Genomic DNA, 6,434 nt, shown 5'->3' with positions numbered 1-6,434 from the left:
TTTTTTTTTTAATGGTATCAAAAAGGTAGGGCACCTCTGCTTATGTGCTTTAAGGGCACAGATTCTAAAATGAGCAAGTGATGACCCATTTTTAAATCCACTTAGGGCATGCTTTTACTCTAGATAGAGCACACATTCCTCTATCTCCTCTGGTAAACGTACAGAAAAGTGTTGAACCTTTCAGTACAGCCAATTAATCACTAGTTGGCAAGATGAAGAAGTGCTCTGGACAAGTACCAACTCAAAGAAAGAAAAAAAAAAAAAGAGACATTAGAGACCATATCTTATCTCAGACAAAGAAGTGCAATGCACAGAAGTAATGTCCCATTATAGAACTGTGTCTATTCCAAGATTAACAAAATGCACTACCCTGTTTTCCACAGTAATGAGCAAGGAGAAGCATAAAAGGCAGCTAACATCCTAACTTTGAACTCTGCAGTACCAACTCTTAGGTTCTCCATCAGCTCCACTGCCCTGAACCAGGTGCCTGAGCTGCCCCTCTGGCAATGTAGGAAGCAGCAGATGTCTAAGAGCAGAGAACATCCACTGGTGCACTCAGCAGGGAGGCAGCTGGGAGTGCCATTAGGTACAGAGATCATGAGAAGAGTGTCAATAAAACACTTCTCTCCAGATGTGTTCTCTCTACCTCATGCAGGATTCAAAACCTTGGTATTCAGAACCTCTCTCAACCTGGTTCAAAGACTGAACCTTCAAATTCAACCGAATGTAAACGGAATCACAGATTTTGCCGTCACACCATGCTTTTGCTTGCCCTAAGATGATTGTATTCACTCTTTTCCCGCTCTCTGGACTCCAAAATATCTATGTTATAGATGTGACAGAAGGAGCTTAGAGCAAGTCACCCTCACATGTGTAGGGCCCTCCTCCGGGAACAGAAAGCACCAGGCTCAGATCCTGTCTGGCACTAGACAGTGACTCTGGGTGAGAGTTCAAATGAGTTATTGGTTGACAGCAGAGGAAGGATCACCCTCCTCTGCATCTTTGTGAACCTTGCTTTGGTGGCCCACTCTTAAACAGGCTGCCCCAAGAGCTATCTCAAATGAGAGAGCCAGAAAAGCACCAGCTTGGTAGATCACACAGGACTGTGGCATGGGATTGGTTCTGAGATCTTCAGTACCTCCAGCAGAATTTTAGGATGGTGGGGAATGTGAAAACCACTTCCAGGGTTAGGCAGCAGCTGGATGAGATTGTGGGGTTGGACTTCAGTTTTAAAAGGGATAGGTGAAACACCAACGCACCTTGCTGGATCTGATTTTGTGCCTTATGTTACAAGAGAACTTAACAACCAGGAGCAATAATCCCTTTGCCCAGCTTCCATCATTCTCTGTTATATCCACTCCGATAAAGTGTCAAATTGGTTGACTGACTCCACACACCTTTAACTAAGGAGCACAACAGAGTGGGATGTTAGCAATTACAGGCCATATCTACCATGTTAAGGAGAGTTCAGCTGTAGCTGTGGCCTGTGGTAACCCCTTCTCCAGCAAGGGAAACTCCCCCTGGTCAACCTCATGGGCAGCTGGTTCAAAGCTGGATGTTATGCTTTGGTTTTCCTTTTGCAAACGGCAAGCAAACTACTGCAGTAGGAGTGAGGAGGAGATTGGTTCTGTTTCTCTGGATGAGGAAGGAAACTTTACCTGAAGGAAAAGTGCCCAGTTCAGATGGAGGCATAAAGACCACATAACGTGACATGAGCACATCAGCTCCAAATAACAGCTTGCATCAAACAAACAAACATTTCTTTTCTGATAAATCCCTGACTGATCAAGTATTTGTTCATGTTTGGGCACAGCTCGAAGCACCGTTTGGATTCCCATGTAATTGGCTCCCAAGAACCATGAGTCACAATCATACAGGGAAGGAAGTGAAGGGGAAATGCTTTACTACATCCAACATTCCAGGAATGAATGTCAAGTTGTTGTTACTAGTGTAACCCCAGGCAGGGATATTGCCATGCAGGGACACAGCCAGGCTGCCAGACCAGCAGAACTTGGATGGTGGAGCCAGGTTTCTGTTCCTAGGTGAGCTGCTCCCAAGATATACATACCAAACCCTCCTACTGGAGCCTCAGCCCTGAATCCCACAGGCTGCCAGCCCCACTGGGGGAGCCAGTGCCAGCAAGCAGGGGAGTTACACACCTCAGGAAGCCTGAAGAATATCCTGGGTTATATGTCTTGTCCACTTTCCTACTGTCACTGAAGTCTTTGGTGGTCCCAGGCAGAAAGACTGAGGGCAGCAGTGAAAGGGTTGAGTAGCAACACTAATTGAGCCTTGCTATGCCACACCATGCTGGCTCTAGGATTACAGGTTTGCACTGAGGGGGAACGCAGAGCTTTGCCCAAAGGCTGGCTGCAAGTACCTTGAAGTCAGCAGGAGCTTTTGCCAAGGAGTTCAGTGAGCTCTGTGTTAGTTATAGAAATGACTTTGGTAAGGTTTCCTTGCAAAGTGACACAAGGACATACAACTAGGGTATTGGAATATAATTAAGAGAGAAAGAAGTTAGGATGGATATTGGGAAAAACCTTTTGTCAGTAAGATTTATTAGTAGGTACAGCAGTCTCTCAAGGGAAATAGTAGAGAGCCATTCACTAGGGATATTTAAAATTAGACTAATGAAAGTGCCAGCAAAGATTCCATGGGGAACATGCTTACACTAAGGCAAAATGAGCTCTGTGACCCTGTCCTGTCGAAGGAGGGCTTTGTGCAAATGCCTAAGAGACTGGGCAAGCTGGCTGCCAGCTGCAGAACCCTAAGCCTCCCTGTGTGAAGGGGAGTAGTGTAGAGAGCTCTGGGAAGCTGCTGTCCCAGTAGTGGAAATGTTGAGCAGGGTCACAGGGAAGACTCATTGGAAGACATTGAAATATGTTTTATACTGGGAGCATCTCAACACCTTCTTACTAAAGGATGAAAGCAAGTTCACTGATGACACAAAGCTGGGAGGAGTGGCTGATACCCCAGAGGGCTGCGCAGCCCTTCAGAAGGACCTCAGCAGGCTGGAGAGATGGGCACAGAAGAACTGCCTGAGACTCAACAAAGGCAAGTGCAGGGTCCTGCACCTGGGCAGGAATAACCCCATGGCCTAGCACAGACTGAGGGCTGAGCTGCTGGGAAGCAGCTCTGTGGAAAAGGGCCTGGAGGTCCTGGTGGACAACAAACTGTCCCTGAGCCAGCAGTGTGTCCTTGTGGCCACAAAGGCCAATGGGACCATGAGCTGCATTAGGAAGAGCATGGTTGAGGGAGGGGATACTGCGCTGTGAGCTAGCAGTGCTCCTGACACTCTCCTTCATATTCTCAAACCAGTCACTCATCACCCTGTTTACTAAGGGGCTGCTGGTCTCCTCAGGAAGAGCCATCCTCCCAAACAGGTCCCTGTTCAGTAGGCATGGCAGCAAGTCTGGTAGCAAAGGTGTCTGAAAATGGGAATTTCTCAGTGGTGTGGGTGACCCTGCTGTTCTACACTCACTGCTGGATTGCAGAGAGTCATGGTTCAGGTTGATCATCAAACCAGCCCTGAAATGTAAACATAAGCCCCATTCTCCTGCTTGTGCCCTTGCTGTCTCTGATTGAGTTAGAGTGTTCCAATTCTATAGTGGACTGCTACAACAAATCATATACGGGAGTTTTAAAAGGGCAGTGATGTAAAATGATTGAGACAACCAATTTCTTTATATATTCCATTATACTTTCCTGAATATTTATTTGTGTTAAAATTTTTTCAAAAACTTGCAGTGTTGAAGTCAAGCCTCATTGTCCTCTTACTAAGAGCTAACTGTCTCCATGAAAACAAAGTTTCATGACTGCTGCTGTCGTGATTTGAGCAGCAGACGTAAACAGGGTCATCTCCAGCCTTAGTGGGTGGATGTTTAGTTTATAGCGCTGAGGTTAAGAGTGAAAGCGTGTGACTAAGAGCAGAAAACAGAGGAGTCTTTGTATACATCAAGAGCCCTAAGGCAAAACACAGAGAAGGAGAATGCTGACACAGACTTTAAGGGAGAAAGAAAAGAGTCCATTATGAACATTACAGAGAACATAATTCATTTAAGAGAAATCAAGATTTAAAGGACTTATAGAGGGCAATATGAATACTGATGTCAGTGTGTCACGCCTGGTGGTTTGTTGTCAGACTCTCTAGCTGTGTTAGGGCACCATGCATCTTGTCAGGTGGAAGACAACTCACTATCAGAAATTATTGTCACCTCCTTTTTAGATTCCCGTTGGAAACAGGTTTCTTTCAGTTTAAGCCTCTTGACAGAAACCAGTAATATGAACAATGAAATAACTGTAGCTCTTGCATTTTAACACCAACCTCCCAAAGCTGTCAAAAGCTTTCAGGATGCTTTTTCCTCCCCAAACCCCATCTCTTCATAACAAGAAACAGAAGGCAGGGGGGTTGCAACCAAATTAAGGAAATGGGGCTGTATCATGTCCGAATTACTCAAGTATGAGAGCACAAGGAGAAAGCTGGTTAGTAGAGTTGTTTCCAAGCTTGTATATGCATTGTGGAGACTGAGGACAAGCACATTTACTGCACCATAAAACAATATTATGAGTGCTTGAAAAATATTCCCCAATCAATACACTATAGTGGCTTCTAAACTTCAGCAGCCAGAGTCATGAAAATAGAGTGCTTTGTGCAGTAGCTTGCGCAACCCAAGAACTTTCTTGTCCTCAGAGTGCTTTATTACTTTTAACGAGACAGGCTGTGCACTTCTTGATAAACATTTTTTCCTTGAAGCAGTAATCCTACTTAAACTTTTTACCTTATCCCTACAGCATGCAGCTAGGAAGTTAATAACAGAATTCATTTTCCTTTAAAGTGCTAGTCATGTTAGTACAGAAAGTGAGGGACATGTGATTGTTGTGAAAGGGGCCGTGGCTGGAAATAAATTGAAAGTTGCCCTGTTAGTATGTAGGCTTAGTACTTTAAGAAGAAAGTTTTCCAAAGCACATTTTCTAGGATATCCAATTTCTTTCAAACTAACAATAAAATAAAAAAATATTAAAAAGTATTAATGTGCAATATGAATGTTCCAGCCTGTACTATTTGGTCCTGATGCCTAACCCTGAAAATGTTTCCATGCACCCTGAGTCTACTTTGCCACAGGCAAATAACGGCCAGCAGGTCATGATAGAGCCAAACCAAAGAGTTAAGAGTAGTTTAGCAGGTCTCAGAGGAAGGGAGGCTGATCATACATCTGCACGCTTGCCTTTGCTTTGGGCAACGTGCAGTGCATGCTGCTGCTTTGGCAAATGCTTCTGGGTTAGCATTACAAACCATTCATTTTTAAAGCCATTGAGAAGAATGGCTTTTAAAAGAATTATTACAAGACAAGAATTACAAGAATTATTAAAGCTTCTAAGAGTGAGAGTTTAATTAATGGTGAGAACTTAACCATGAAAATGAGGGAACTCTGAGCAAACCCACCCATCGAAGTCAATCTCACGTCTGTCCCCTTGTATCAGTGTGTTACAACAGGCTCTTTCACAGTCACATGAGGCTGACCAGGGGACACACTTCTCACTAGTTCTAATACAATGAAAAGAAAAACTGTCTTTTTCCCCCTGTGGTCTTAGATGCACATGTGGCTTTTCATACCACACACATCATGTGTTCTTGGAATGAAAGACCCTTTTGTAACATGCAGACACCAGTCAAGGCAACTTAACATCGGGTAGGATTGTTAACTCAGTTCTCTAAGCCTCCCATGCACACTGCAGCAGCATTGCACTGGAGGAACAATGGGGTTGAAGGAATTTGACCAGCTATATTACAAATAATTCACAATACACGTATCACAATTGCTGCTCCACCCAGGTTAGCTACCTTTCCTTAGTGGAGGTAGTTTTTCCCAATAGGAGCAGAGGAAAACTTGAAGGCAGGCCTGATGACTGCTGTGCTGGGGATGGCCAAGACATTGACAAGTCTGTGTTTGAAGGAGTCATTACTACCCTACAAGCACTCTCACCTTCCTCTGCTGCCTCAAAAGACCAGTGAGAACCATATTTCCTTAAGAGGATTACCTAGCAATGAGTCTTTACTCTTAAGGCCTCAGTGCCTTTGAACGTACCTGTGTAGGCAGTAGGTAAGTAGTCATCAATCAAAGATTATGTTTGAAGGATGTACCTCATGTATTTTAACAAAACCTTCCTGATTTGAAGTGGGTTAACTGCAGCTCCAAGCAGCAGCAGTTCTCTGTCCAAGCATGGAAATATATCTTCTTGAAAGACTATTTTATAAATCAAATTATGCCCAAGGAAAGCAGTCCAATCTCAAAAGCTGATATTGTCCTTGCCAAAGGACCTGGTATTAGGGTGCACATAAAATGACCTACCAGATATTTTCAAAGTTGAACAACCCAAATGGTATCACTGATTTAGGTAACTCCATAGGTCAGCTGTGTAAATGCCCTCCA

The sequence above is a fragment of the Serinus canaria genome, chromosome 5, assembly GCF_022539315.1.
Source record: "Serinus canaria isolate serCan28SL12 chromosome 5, serCan2020, whole genome shotgun sequence".
Classification (NCBI taxonomy): domain Eukaryota; kingdom Metazoa; phylum Chordata; class Aves; order Passeriformes; family Fringillidae; genus Serinus; species Serinus canaria.
Note: the sequence above shows the minus strand (reverse complement) of the source record.